Genomic DNA, 12,711 nt, shown 5'->3' on the forward strand with positions numbered 1-12,711 from the left:
ATCCAGGCCCCGAGTCGAGTCACCCAGCGTGTGACAGGAAGGCCAACGCTAACATCCAGGCCCAGCCTTAAGAACAATCCAGATGCAGAGCCCATCTCTCCAGGCCTAGACCCCCACAGAGCCACCTCATGATTCCGATGGGCCTGTAATTAAGTTTATTGTAATGACAGCTTAGGTTTATAGAGTGCCCAGCTCTACCAAACGCTTAGTTCTCACGCCAAATCCTTCTGAGGTTTGAGGAGGAGGCTAGGAAGGATTAATTGGCTATTAGCATTGAGGAAACTGAGGCACGGGTAGGTCCAGAGACTCTCCCAGGCGTGAAAGGGTTCAAGCAGCAGATTGCAAGCAGGTCTGGAGGTACAGGCGTGATCGGATCACCGAACCCCAGCTCAGCAGCACCATTCCAAAAGAGAACTGTCTGAGCCAGGCACCCAGTGGCGCACACCTGTCATCCCCGCTACTCAGGAGGCTGAGATCTAAAGACCATGGTTCAAAGCCAGCCCGGGCAGGCTGGGAAGGTGGCTCAGTGGTAGAGCGCTTGCCTGGCATGCATGAAGCCCTGGGTTCAATTCCTCAGCACCACATAAGCAAAAAGAAAAAAGCCGGAAGTGGCGCTGTGGCTCAAGTGGTAGAGTGCTGGCCTTGAGCTGAAGAGCTGAGGGACAGCGCCCAGGCCCAGAGTTCAGGCCCCACAACCGGACCCAAAAAAAAGAAAAGCCAGCCCAGGCAGGAAAGTCCATGAGACTTTTTATACCAAATAAAGCTGGAAGTAGAGCAGTGGCTTAAGTGGTAAAGTACCAGCCTTGAGTGAAATAGCAAAAGCACAGCACCCAGGCCCTGAGTTCAAACCCCAATACCAGCATAAGAGAGGGAGGGAGGGAGAGAGAGAAAGAGAAAGAGAGAGAGAGAGAGAGAGAGAGAGAGAGAGAGAGAGAGAGAGAGAGAGAGAGAACCATCCTAAGTAACAGGAGCAGTAGGGAGGGTGGAGAGTGGGGGGAGGGTAGCCCCAGGACACAGAAGGCCCAGGAGAGACCACGGGGCAGTGAATGAGCCCCATGTTCTAAGCGCCTGCCCAGAAGCGGGTCATGCAGAAGCTGCGTGTTTGCTGGGCCCGGGCTTGCTCTGTGCTGCCTCTCTGATCCAGGGCCGGCCAGCGCCTAATGACCCACGGAGCAGCCCACAGCGTGGTGAGGCCCAGCGTGGCCACAGTGAGAGGGTGGGGTGACAAGTTGGCCGCCAGCCCCCTGCCCAAAGCCTCTCCACTGGCAGGACGCGGGACACACGTGGAGACACTGAGGACAGCACAGAGCTCCGCCTGTGCTCCCCGTCCTGCAGGCACCAAGTCTGTCCTCCCTGACCCGCGGGACCCTGTCCCACCTCCCACCCCACCTGCAGGGCCGTGTGGCCATCCACGTCCTCTGAGCCCCCTCCTCCTCCTCCCTGCAAACCCTCCACTGCGTGCAGGAACGCCTTCCAGTTCCTCTCCCAAGAAAGGATGTGCTAATGGTACCCCCACCCCGCCCCCACTTGCACACCACCCCCCATACCAGTCTCCACGCATTACCCTAAAAGCCACGGAGCTAAAGAACACAGTGCTCCGCCCTTCGTGTGAACTTCGGGGTTCAGGAAGCTCTTCTTTTCAGAGAACCCCAGCGTGTGAGTGCTAAGGAACAGCGGCAGGCCAGCCAGGACGGTGGAGCCGTGGCCGGCTTCAGAGGGTGACATCACTAGGGGGCGCTAGGGAGGTGGCCTTGCCCCTGGATCCAGGCTCCGCAGTCTCTTCTGTCTCCTGTGCACGGGACAGTCTCACTGATCAGGGGTCAGTCCACACAGGGGGTCAGCAAGGAGCCGTCCCTCTTCCAACCACAATGCTCTTCCAAAGAAAATATAGAAAGCTCCAGACATAGCCGGGCCCATCAGCAGGCAAGCCCTTCCGCGGCAGGGCCAGGAGGGAGGCGGGGGAGGGGGGGGCTGGCTGGGCTGCAGAGCTGGTGCCAGGCTGGCTGTGCCCAGAGCACAGCTGCAGAAGCCGGCCACTGTCAGTGAGAAGCAGCAGAAGCTGCCGGCATGCTTGTCAGGAGCAGAGAACACACAGGCGTCTGACCATTCCACTCTGCACAGGGGGTCCCAGGTGCTGCGGGAGGGGGGGGGGGGGCGGGGGGGAGGGGACTGGTCATCTCACGGTTTATAGCTGTCATAAATCCTTTTCTGGTGATAAATACATGAATTCTGTGAAAATGGATACTCAGATCAAAGAACGAAGGATTTGGATTTCCGTTTCTCAAGAAAAGTTCCTGGTGAATGTCTAACGTGCACAGCATGCCTGTGGAAACTCGTCATCCGCTACGTATGAGTCGTTTTTCTTTTGCTGTAACAAAATCTCCAGGGCTGGGTAGCTTTATGAAGGGAAGGGACAGCGTGGCTCGCAGGTGTGGAGAGGAAGGTCCCCGCGGCGGGGTCACACGGCGGAGGGGAGTCAGGGGCGGCCATGTGGAGACAGGAAGCCAGAGAAAGGTAAGACCAAGCTTCTCTCCAGTCATAATTGCCGTCCTGAGAAGAACTACCAGATCCTGTCCATGAACACACCCCACCCTCTGGGGGCTACACCGCCAACATGGCCCTGGGGACAGGCTTCTGACAGGCAAGCCTTCGGGGTCACCCCATAGCCAAGCCTCGGCACGCCGAGCGCCCTGACGTCAGTGATCACACCGAAGCCAGAAGATACGGATCTGCTGAAGAGCCGCGGGCATCCACTTCAAAGCATCCATTACCAGAGAGACCGCCAGGGCCCCGCACCCACCCCGCAGCCTGGCATGGGTGAGCCCCAAACTGCCCTGGCTCTCCATGTGGATCAAATATCGCTTCTAGTTCACTGCGCTCTTGTGCAATGTCGGGTCCGGTCCTGCATTGACAAGATGGAACTACGCTGCCTGGGTGAGCAGAGTTTCCTAGTAAACAGTGCCAGCCAAATAGGTGTGTTATCAGATGCTTCAAACAGAAAAGCCAATTAAGTTAATTTGAATAATGGCTTAATTCACCCAAGTCACTCAACAAAAAGCAAGTCTTTTGAACATCCATTCTATGAAGTGTGTTGTCATTTGTTGTTTTGGAAAATGCAATAGATGAATGTAAATCCACTTAAATATCAGCCCTGGTGATATCATGATGCTTTTCTGGTGATTATACGTATTATCATATTACATTATTATACATATTATGTTATATATTATACATATGCAGCATTAGGGCAAAAACATGTGTTCATTAAATTAAGAAAGGATGGGGCACAAATACAGTTGGAACTGTTGTAGGAAGCAAATCGTTCACTGGAAGGGGAGGTATGACTCAAATAGTACAGCACCAGCCTTGAGCAGACAAAGCCAAGCAAGATTGTGAGGTCCTGAGTTCAAGCCCCAGTACCAGCACAAAAATAAAGCATATTAACAGATCATTCACAAGCGAATCTTAAACTGCAACCTACCTATAATTGAAGAGTCACAGGTATCAAAGCTTATGAATATGTTTTATCTATTAGGTTTGGTGACAGCACTCAATGACCAAGACTTTAAACAGGGCGGGCAGACCCCTCCCCATGTCCAAATCAGAGAATTTAGAATTGTATAGCTATCATGGAAAAGCCCCTTTGGCATACACAGTTGCACGTGCTTGTGTATGTGTGTGTGCACATGTGTGCATGTGCACACGTGTGTGTATATATGACCAGCGCTTCTAGATTGTGGGTGTATTTTGTTCCCAATTTGGGTTTTTTTGTTTTGCTTTGTTTTATTTATTTTTTTTTTTTGTGGGTTGTGGGGCTTGAACTCTGGGCCTGGTTCTGTCCCTCAGCTCTTCAGCTCAAGGTAAGCTCTCTACCACTTGAGCCACAGCACCACTTCCAGTTTTCTAGTGGTTTATTAGAGATAAGATTCTCACGAGCCTTCCTGCTCAGGCTGGCTTTGAACTGCGATCCTCAGATCTCAGCCTCCTGAGTAGCTAGGATTAGAGGCGTGATCCAACAGCGCCTGGCTTTCTTTAGTTTTTGAGTGGGTGTATATTTGTAATCTAATAGGGTGTTGTGATATTTCCCACGCACATTGAGCACATTCACCTCTTTACCATGTCCTGTTCCATTCCTCTCCACTCTCCTGCTTCTCAAGCAGCGATTGGTGGATTTCACTAGGCATTCACTCTGTTGGTTTTTTTTTGTTTGTTTGTTTTTATCTAAGGCCTGAGCTCTGTCCTTAAGGCTAGAACTCTGGCACTCTAACCAAACACAGTTTGAGCCACAGTTCCACTTCTGGTTTTCTGGTTGCTAATTGGAGATAAGATTCTTATGGACTTTCTTGTCTGGGCTGGCTTAGGACCTCCTTCCTCAGAGCTCAGCCTTCTGAGTAGCTAGGATTATAGGTGTGAGCCACCAGCACCAGGCAGCCTCTACCCCTTTACCCATATCCCCTCCTAGACTGTTTCTCTTCTACCCTGACCCATCTCTGTTATAATCCTCACCATTTTAGGTCTAGACTTCACAAAAAGTGGGGAAAAGTGATATCTGGCTGTTTGAGCTCAGCTAAACTCAACATGATGATCTCCAGTTCCACCCATTCTCCTGGAAGTGAGGTAATTTCCGTTTCATTTGTGGCTGGGTAATATCCCATGGTATAGGTATCACGTATTCTTCATCCCTTCATCTGGCTATTATGAACAGAGCTGCCATAAACACAGGTATGCAAGTGTCGCTCTGATATATTGATTTTCTTTGGATGTGTGCCCAAGAGTACCATAGCAGGATCATAAGGAAAGTCTAGTATAGAGGCTGCACTAATTTATATTCTCACAGAATGTATGAAGGTTCCTTTTTTCCACACCCTCACAGCATTGGTGATTGTTTTCTTGATGATGGTCAGTCTGGAATGGGGTGAGATCTCCACGTAGCTCTGACTTGCACTTCCTTGATGTCTAAGGATGGGGACATTTCTTTATGTATTTAATGATGTGTGTTTCTGCTTCTGAGAATTGTCTGGTCAACTCATTTGCCCAGTTATTATTTGTCTTCTTTCTGCTTAATTGTTTGAGCCCTTTGTATATTCTAGAAGTTAATCCTTTATCTATTGGATAACTGGGGAAGATTTTCTCCCACTCTAGAGGTTGTTCCTTGGTTCTGATCATTGGTTATTTGGTTTTATTGGGCAGAAATTTTTAACTTGAGGTGGTCCTGTTTAGCAATTGGAGTCCTTCTCCAGAAATAATTACTTACGCCAAGTTGTCTAGAGTTTTCCCTATGTTTTCCTGAGGTAGTATCACAGTCCCAGTTCTTAAAGTTGATTTTAGAGTTGACTTTAGTACAGGATGAGAAGATAGGAGTCAAGTTTCAGTCTTCTACTGCATGTACATAACCATTTTCCTAGCACCATTTGGTGAAGAGGCCATCTTTCCTCCAATGTATGGTTTGGGCTTCCTTGTTTAAAAAATCAGATGGCTGTAGTTACATAGATTTATTTATGAGTCTTCTGAATTGTCCTACTGGTTGTCAGGTCCTCTGGCTTTGGGTCTGGTGCCATGTTGTTCAGCTCGTTGTTGCTCTGTACGACAAAGTCTGGTGTTGAGATTCTGCTGGCAGAGCTCTCTATGGTCAGGATTGCTTTTGCTATCTGGGGTCTTTTACGCTTCCATATACAATTAGGATTGATTTTTCCACGTCTTTCACGAATGATGTAGAGATTGGCTGGGCATTGCACTGAATCTACAGATTGCTTCTAGTACTGTGGCCATTTCCATGGTATTAGTCCTGCCAGTCCTTGAGTGTAGAGGTCTTCCAATGTCTTCGCTTTCCTTCTTCCAGGATTTTAAGTTTTCATTGTAGAGATCCTTTACTTTTTCAGTTAAGTTTATACATAGTCCCCTCCAAAGAAAAGTTGTGAATGGAATAGTTTTTCTAACTTCTTTCTCAACCCCAAACACTTGGAAATCTTTCATTAAATTTTCTCCTAAGAATATTCAACAGAAAATCAGAACCTTTCTCTTTTGAAATTTCTAACCAATTATCACACACAGTGAAAATAGGTTGCACACAGAAAGACCATTAAAGTTCCTCCCAACCAAAGAAAAAGGATGGAATAAATTATGTGATGCCTGAGCTAACAGAATAAAGGAGAATATCTTGGAACAGCTCAATTTATGAGTTAATTTTTGATAGAGCTCATATTTTAATTAGATATGTATATATTGCATAGGATAGAATAAACTCAAAGAGGGCAAAAAAAGTCCCTCTGCTATTTGGTCCTAGATGATATTCATGGAAGAACAGTTCTCAGGATAGAAGCTGAACTCCAGGGGAAATACTGGCTCTCCCCTTTCTGGTCTGTTCTCACGCAACAGAGTTGGTTGAAGGAAACTCGCCTCACGGGTGTGCTGACGGCTGCACGGAAGATGCCATGCCTCTCGTCAGCAAAATATCTTTTCCAAAAAAGATTCTAGACTATTTTATAAGCAGGTGAAACCAATAAAGCAGCTGGGCATGGTGACACTTGCCTGTCATCCCAAAACTTGGGCGATGGAGGCAGGAAAGGATTGTGTGTTTGAGGCCAGTCTGAGCTACATTAAGAGACCTCATCTCAAAACAAAACAAACAAAAAGAGCACAGACCAGTCAGCATAGGGGGCTGAAAACAGGAGGATCGTGGTTCAAGGCCAGCCTAGGTAGAAATGTTACCAAAACCCTATCTCAACCCACAGCTGGGTGCAATGATACATGCCTGTCATGTATGGGAAGCGTAGTTCCAGGCCAGCTTAGCAGAAAAGTCTGAGACTCTTCACAGAGGAGCTGGGTATAGCAGCGTGCACCTGTAAACCCAGCAGCAACCAGCAACATACAGCAAGCACGCTGCAGCTCAAACATGCTTTTGGAGCTATAATATGGAGTAAGACTGTCCAAAAAAAGCCAATGAAAACTACAGGACTGAGACGTGGCTGGAGGGGGAGAGCACCAGCCCAGCAATCACGAGGCCTTGAGGTGTAAAATTCAGCACTGAAAAATCCTCCTAGCTGTTCCCAGTTTGAGGCTGTACATTCAGGTGCGTGGCCCGCGTTTGAGGACCAGATTGTCCATCCTGAGAAAATGCAACACCCTTGGTGTGCCCCCATGCAGAGCCCCACCATGGCTGGGCTGAGGCAGGCAGGAAAGAGGAGGGTGGGTGGCAGCTAGGGGGACCTGGCTTGAAGCTTCCGAAGACCGGGGTGGACCAGAGCCCAGCTGAATGCTGGGAGCAGCACTTCTGCCCGCCCCCTCCCACCCCAGCTGCCTCCGGTGCAGCCTGGGTCCCTCCTCCTCCACCCTGACTGGGTGCTGGGCCTCAGCCTCCTCCCTGGACTCCTGCCAGGCTGAATCATTCATGAGCCCGACACACATGCGCGCGCGCACGCACACACGCGCACACACACGGAAGTTCTTTGAGGGCTGCAGTGGGAACAGCCTGTCTGCAACCCATACCCCAGGAGGGGCAAAGGCCCTGGGCTTCCTCCACAGACTGGACAGGACAGCTGGAGACAGCCAGACACCAGCCCACGCTTGCTTTCCACCAAGAGGGTAACCGTGGCCCAGGGAGATGGGCCCGTGGCTTAAGATCTAGAATCCAAATCCCGGAGGCAGGCAGATCACGGTGCAGGGCCTGGTGGGGACAAGGATCTGCCCCTCTGTGCCTCAATTTCCCCATCTGGCTGTGGGGTTGCCCTGAGGCACTATTGTCTCCTTTCCCGAGGCTGAAGCCAGTCTCCACAGGTGGCATCTAGGCCATACCCCTGGAGTCAGGCCAGGCCTGTGGTTTGCCACAGCCAATAGGCTGGAGTGCCAGTGACATCATGGGGTGGAGCCTGAGGAAGCATGTAAACACTCACCCATCCCCAACACCTTCCAGGCTGGAGAGCTGGGCTCCCAGCACCATCCACAGCCCAAGGGCACTGTGTGCTTCCCACAGAAGCGCTGGCTTTAGAACCCCGAGGTGTGGAGGGGGTTCCTGGGGTGGGAACTGACCTAGGCAGTGGACGCCCTGCCCCAAGGGGGTCCTGAAGTACTACGTGGACTGGAGGGCAGCCTCTTAGTGCGGCCAAAGTGGAATTCCTTTGGCACAGGGCAGTACCAGCAATGGGGGGCGGGGTGCCCCAAGAGTCCCCGTTCCCTCTCCAGGGAAGGCGGGCAGAGAGGCCTGGAAGGAAGAGGCGGCTGCCAGCCCCTGCTCCTCACTCGTTTCCCTCCCTGAGATGCACCTGGAGCCATTCCTTTATGAATTTAGTAGTTTTTCTTCCCCCGGGGCTGGCTTCAGACTATGATCCTTAGGTCTCAGCCTTCTAGTAGTATCTACAGGCACGAGCCACCAGCACCCGGCCAGTTTTGTTCTTAAAATCAACCAGGAGTCAAAAGGCTAAAGCGAAGAGACAAAGCCAGCAGGATTTCCAACTGCAGATCTGTTCGGTGTGGGTTTGGTTTGGTGACAAGGTCTTGCTGCACTACACAGGCTGGATGACAAACTCCTTGCTCAGGCAATTCTCCGGCTTCAGCCACCTGAGTGCTGGGACTCCGGGCACTCATCACACACCTTGTTTCTGATAAAACAGGGGTGTCCACAGGCTCTCCCCGTCAGCCATGAGGCTCTTATTTTGCTAATTACTTGCAGTGCTGCTGGCCCTGGACTCAGCGGCTTGTCCAGAGTTCCTTCTACACTTCTAATATTTGGGAAAGAAGGCCAGCTCAGCGATGGTTTGCTCAGAGTCTCTTGGCTTCACTAAGGGCTGTTAGGAGGCGAGGGAGCATCTGGTCTTCACCTGTTCACCTGTCTGTAGGACTATTGTATACAATCATGGATGTCGACGAAGACGGTGATGACTTAAAGAAAACTCCTGTGCCTATGTCAGAGCCCCCAAGAGGGCTCCCGTGACTCCGTGGTATCAGTTATCTTCAAGTTCCGGGGGACACTGCTGGCTAGGACCTCACCAGTGTGAGTGGCAGCCTGTCTCCAGTGCCCGTGGCCTGGCCCCAATGCTCTCGGGGCACCTGCCCTCATTACCTCCATCTCAACTGCTGGTAGAACTGAGAACTTGGCTGGGTGCCGGTGGCTCCCACCTGTAATCTTAGCTACTCAGGAGGCCGAGATCTGAGGACTGCAGTTCAGAGTCAGCCTAGGCAGCAAAGTCCATGAGACTTTTTTTATTATTGTGAAAATACCATACAGAGGGGTTACAATTACATGGGCAGGATAATGAGTACATCCATCAGACTCTTATCTCCAATAAACTACTCCTAGCTCCCCCCACAAAAAAAAAAAAAAAAAGAAAGAAAAAAAAAAAGCCAGAAGTGAGCTGGGGCCCAAGTGGTAGAGTGCTAGCCTTGAGCAAAAAAGCTGAGACTGTTGTAAGGTAAATCATCCCAGAAGCCACATTTTAAAATATAGAATATTGGAGTCTTCATTATACAGTGAGCAGGCTGCAGGCCGCCAGTTGTTACAAAGCCTGCAGCATGCAAATATGCATAACCCAGCTAGAAACATGCTAGAGAGGAAAGAAATAACAAGAACAATGCCAACAAGCCAGTTCAGCTCCAAAGGAGAGCTGAATTGGGACGCCATGATGACTGGAGATGAGCCAGGACACAGGACACGATCACAGAGACCCATGTGGCATGGAGTCTTGGTGGCTAGGCTGGTCAGGGCCTAAATAGAGTTGGTGCAGGGGTCAGATCCTCAGGAAATTCCCAGTCCCAGGCACTAGACTGACAGATTCACGTGCATGCCCCTGCCTCCAGGGGTCTGAGCATGCCCATTACCTGGGAGGCAGGCGATGCGGGGGGCGGGGTTCCTTCCCCCAGCATGAAGACAAGATGCCAGACCCTACCATCCACCATGTGGCGCCGGCCAGACCTTGGCCTCCTTCAAGACTCCGTCCAAGCTGTGAGATCAAGCTTCGGTTCCAGCACAAAAGAAAAAACAAAACCCTGAAAACCGGAACACCCGCGCGTACAGTGAGCACACATCCGCGTTCTTGGAGCCCGGGGCCTGCGTTTCTGTCCTTCCCTCTCAGCCTCAGTTGCTGAAGTAAGGTGGGCACAGCCCTGCTCTGGCCCAGTGCTAGGAGCTGGGGGCGGGCCCGGCCCTGACCTCCTGTGAGCTCCGGCCCAGGGCGGCCGAGCCCAGCGGGCGCTGACCAGGGCAGGAAGGAGGAGGACGCAGCCTGCTGTTCCCTGAGGAGCGGAGGACCCCACGCCCGCCCCGCCCCGCCCCACCACGTCCTGGTCCTGGCTCATGCCAGAGGTGGCCTGACAGTCCTGCTGTCCCCAGGTCCCAGAGAGCGGGCACCCCGCTAAACGCACCAGCCCCCACTGGTGTTTCCTGTGCGTCCCCGGGGCACGATCTGCCTGTGCGGCACACGTGGGGCACGGGGCCCCTCCTGCACGTTCCCCTCCCACATCCCACTCCAAACCCACCAGAGCTCCTGGAGAACTCTCTGGAACATGAGTCAGGTGGCTCAGCACCCACAAGGAGGTCCGGCCGGGGGCCCCACCTTGTCCCACTGGGACCAGTCCACGCGGAGGTCACGCAGCCACACTTCCGGACTTCTGGATCCCTCGCACCTGGCCCCTGTCTCCGCTCCTCTACGCTCTCCAGGAGTTCTGCCCGCGGCTGCGTAAATAACTATTTCCTTCCGCAGCTCCAAAGTCACCGCACCTGAGGCTGTAGCCTGTCTATTTATCCTGTTCCTGATCAACTCAGAACTGAACTGGGACTGGGGTCAAACAGGCCAAAGGCACTTACCCAACACACACACACACACACACACACAATGTGCACATGTACACACACATAGTGTGCACACAGTGTGCACACACACGGGCACACAGGTCACAAACATCATCATATGCAAACAGGTACATGTGCCTGCCCATACCACGAGCACACATGTGAACACACGTGCACAAACATGCACACACAGACACACATAGGAGCCTAAATCCCAAGCCAACAAGCATACTGAACCCGCTTCAGATCTCACAGGAGGCCTAGGAGAGCGGCTGGGCTGGGCTGGGCTGGGCTGGGCCGGGCCTCAGGGCCTCCTAGCACCTCTCCCCACTTGTTTTACCAATTGCTGTGCCGAGCAGGCTGCTGCTCCTGGGGTCTGCTGTCTCTGTTCCTGGGATTCCACGCACACACTGACCCGAGGGCGCTGCCGGCAGGTTGTCATCTCAAGCACCAAGCACACAGCCGTTCTCGGGACAGCACGGAGCCTGTTCTGCCCGAAGGGGCAGCACTGGCTACACCTGCTAGTGTCTGCTGCAGGCAGGTGTGGGTGCAGAGGGCAGGGCCGCGATCTCCTGGGGGACAATTCTTGATAATTCCCCAGAGCCTCACACAGTGCCTGCCATGGGGGGCTGGGGGAGAGCAAGGTTTCAAGTTTCAAGGAACCTAAAACCCAGTGCTGGGGTGACTCCCTCCTTCCCCCACTCCTGGTTGAAATTGTCACTGTCACCGTGAGGCAATGGGCCTGGGGGCCGGGGGCAGTTAGGGCTCAGGATGGGGCCTTATTAGGGGCTGGGAGATATCATCACTGGAAGGTTCCAGGAAGCAGGTCCCAGACACAAGATCTGCTCCGGCCTGGCCCTCACACCTCAGCCTCCGGTGTGTGACACTTGGTTAGTGGCTGATGGAATTCCCACAGCGCATTCCTACACACGGGACGAACAGCTGGGAAAATGACCCCTCTCCCAGTCCCCCTTCCTGCCTCAGGACCTGCAGGTGCAGCTTAAGACTTCATCCTGGAGGCCCCAGCGGCCCACCCCGCCAGGGCCAGACACCCCAGCAGCCATGGCTCAGCCCCCTGGCAACCGGCCTCCCCCACATGCCTGGAGCAGAACCCCGGGCCGCGGCCCCCTGGCCTTTGGAGGACAGATACGATTGCTCAAAACGGCCAGAGTGTCCAGAGGCAAAAATAGAACGCCAGGCAGACAGGTGAGCAAGCAGAGGGGGCATCAATAACGTGACAGCAGCTTTGCAGCGGGGGCTAGCAAGCCACCTCTAACAGAGGTCCCACCTGGGTTGAGGAGAAGCCTCCAAACCCCACGAGGAGAAAATGCTGCACCCTCCTCTGACCTCCAGCCCTCAGGCAGCGAACAGGACAGAGTAATCTACCTTCCCCAAGCAGTGTGGAGGGAGGGGGAGAAAGGAAGAGGTGGGAGGGGCAGGCGCGAGTTTATGACCCCACTTTTCCTGATGAGGGAAGGAAGGTGCTTTGCACAAAGGAGCCAATTATCCCTCTTACGGGAAGAGTTTGATCCAGGTGCACAAAGCTAGGGTAAAGAAAGTGAAGAAAGCTTATGGGCAGTTCTCCAGGAGACCAGGCCAGTCTTACTGGGCATGCTCTGTGTCCCCACAGACTGTGGAGTGCCCGGCCTCGGTCATTCACCCCAACTTCTGAGAGACAAGTCAGGAAACTAGGCTGGGGGGTGTTTTCCAGGCCGCACGGCTGGAGTTCCCTCTCTTCACTGGACGTGGCCACCTGCCTGTTGCGATGCCGCCCAGGGCCCCAGCACCTCTGAGTGAGTGCCGGTGTCCGGCTCACCATCTGTTCTAAGCGCCAGCCCCAGTTTTCTGGCCCTGTCCCCTGACCTCCTTCCATGTGGAACAGGAAGTGGTTTCACCTGTGGGGCTCAGCCCATCACTGCCTGGCACACACC

Source organism: Dipodomys spectabilis, unplaced genomic scaffold (genome assembly GCF_019054845.1).
Source record: "Dipodomys spectabilis isolate Male_0828 unplaced genomic scaffold, ASM1905484v1 ptg000107l, whole genome shotgun sequence".
Classification (NCBI taxonomy): Eukaryota; Metazoa; Chordata; class Mammalia; order Rodentia; family Heteromyidae; genus Dipodomys; species Dipodomys spectabilis.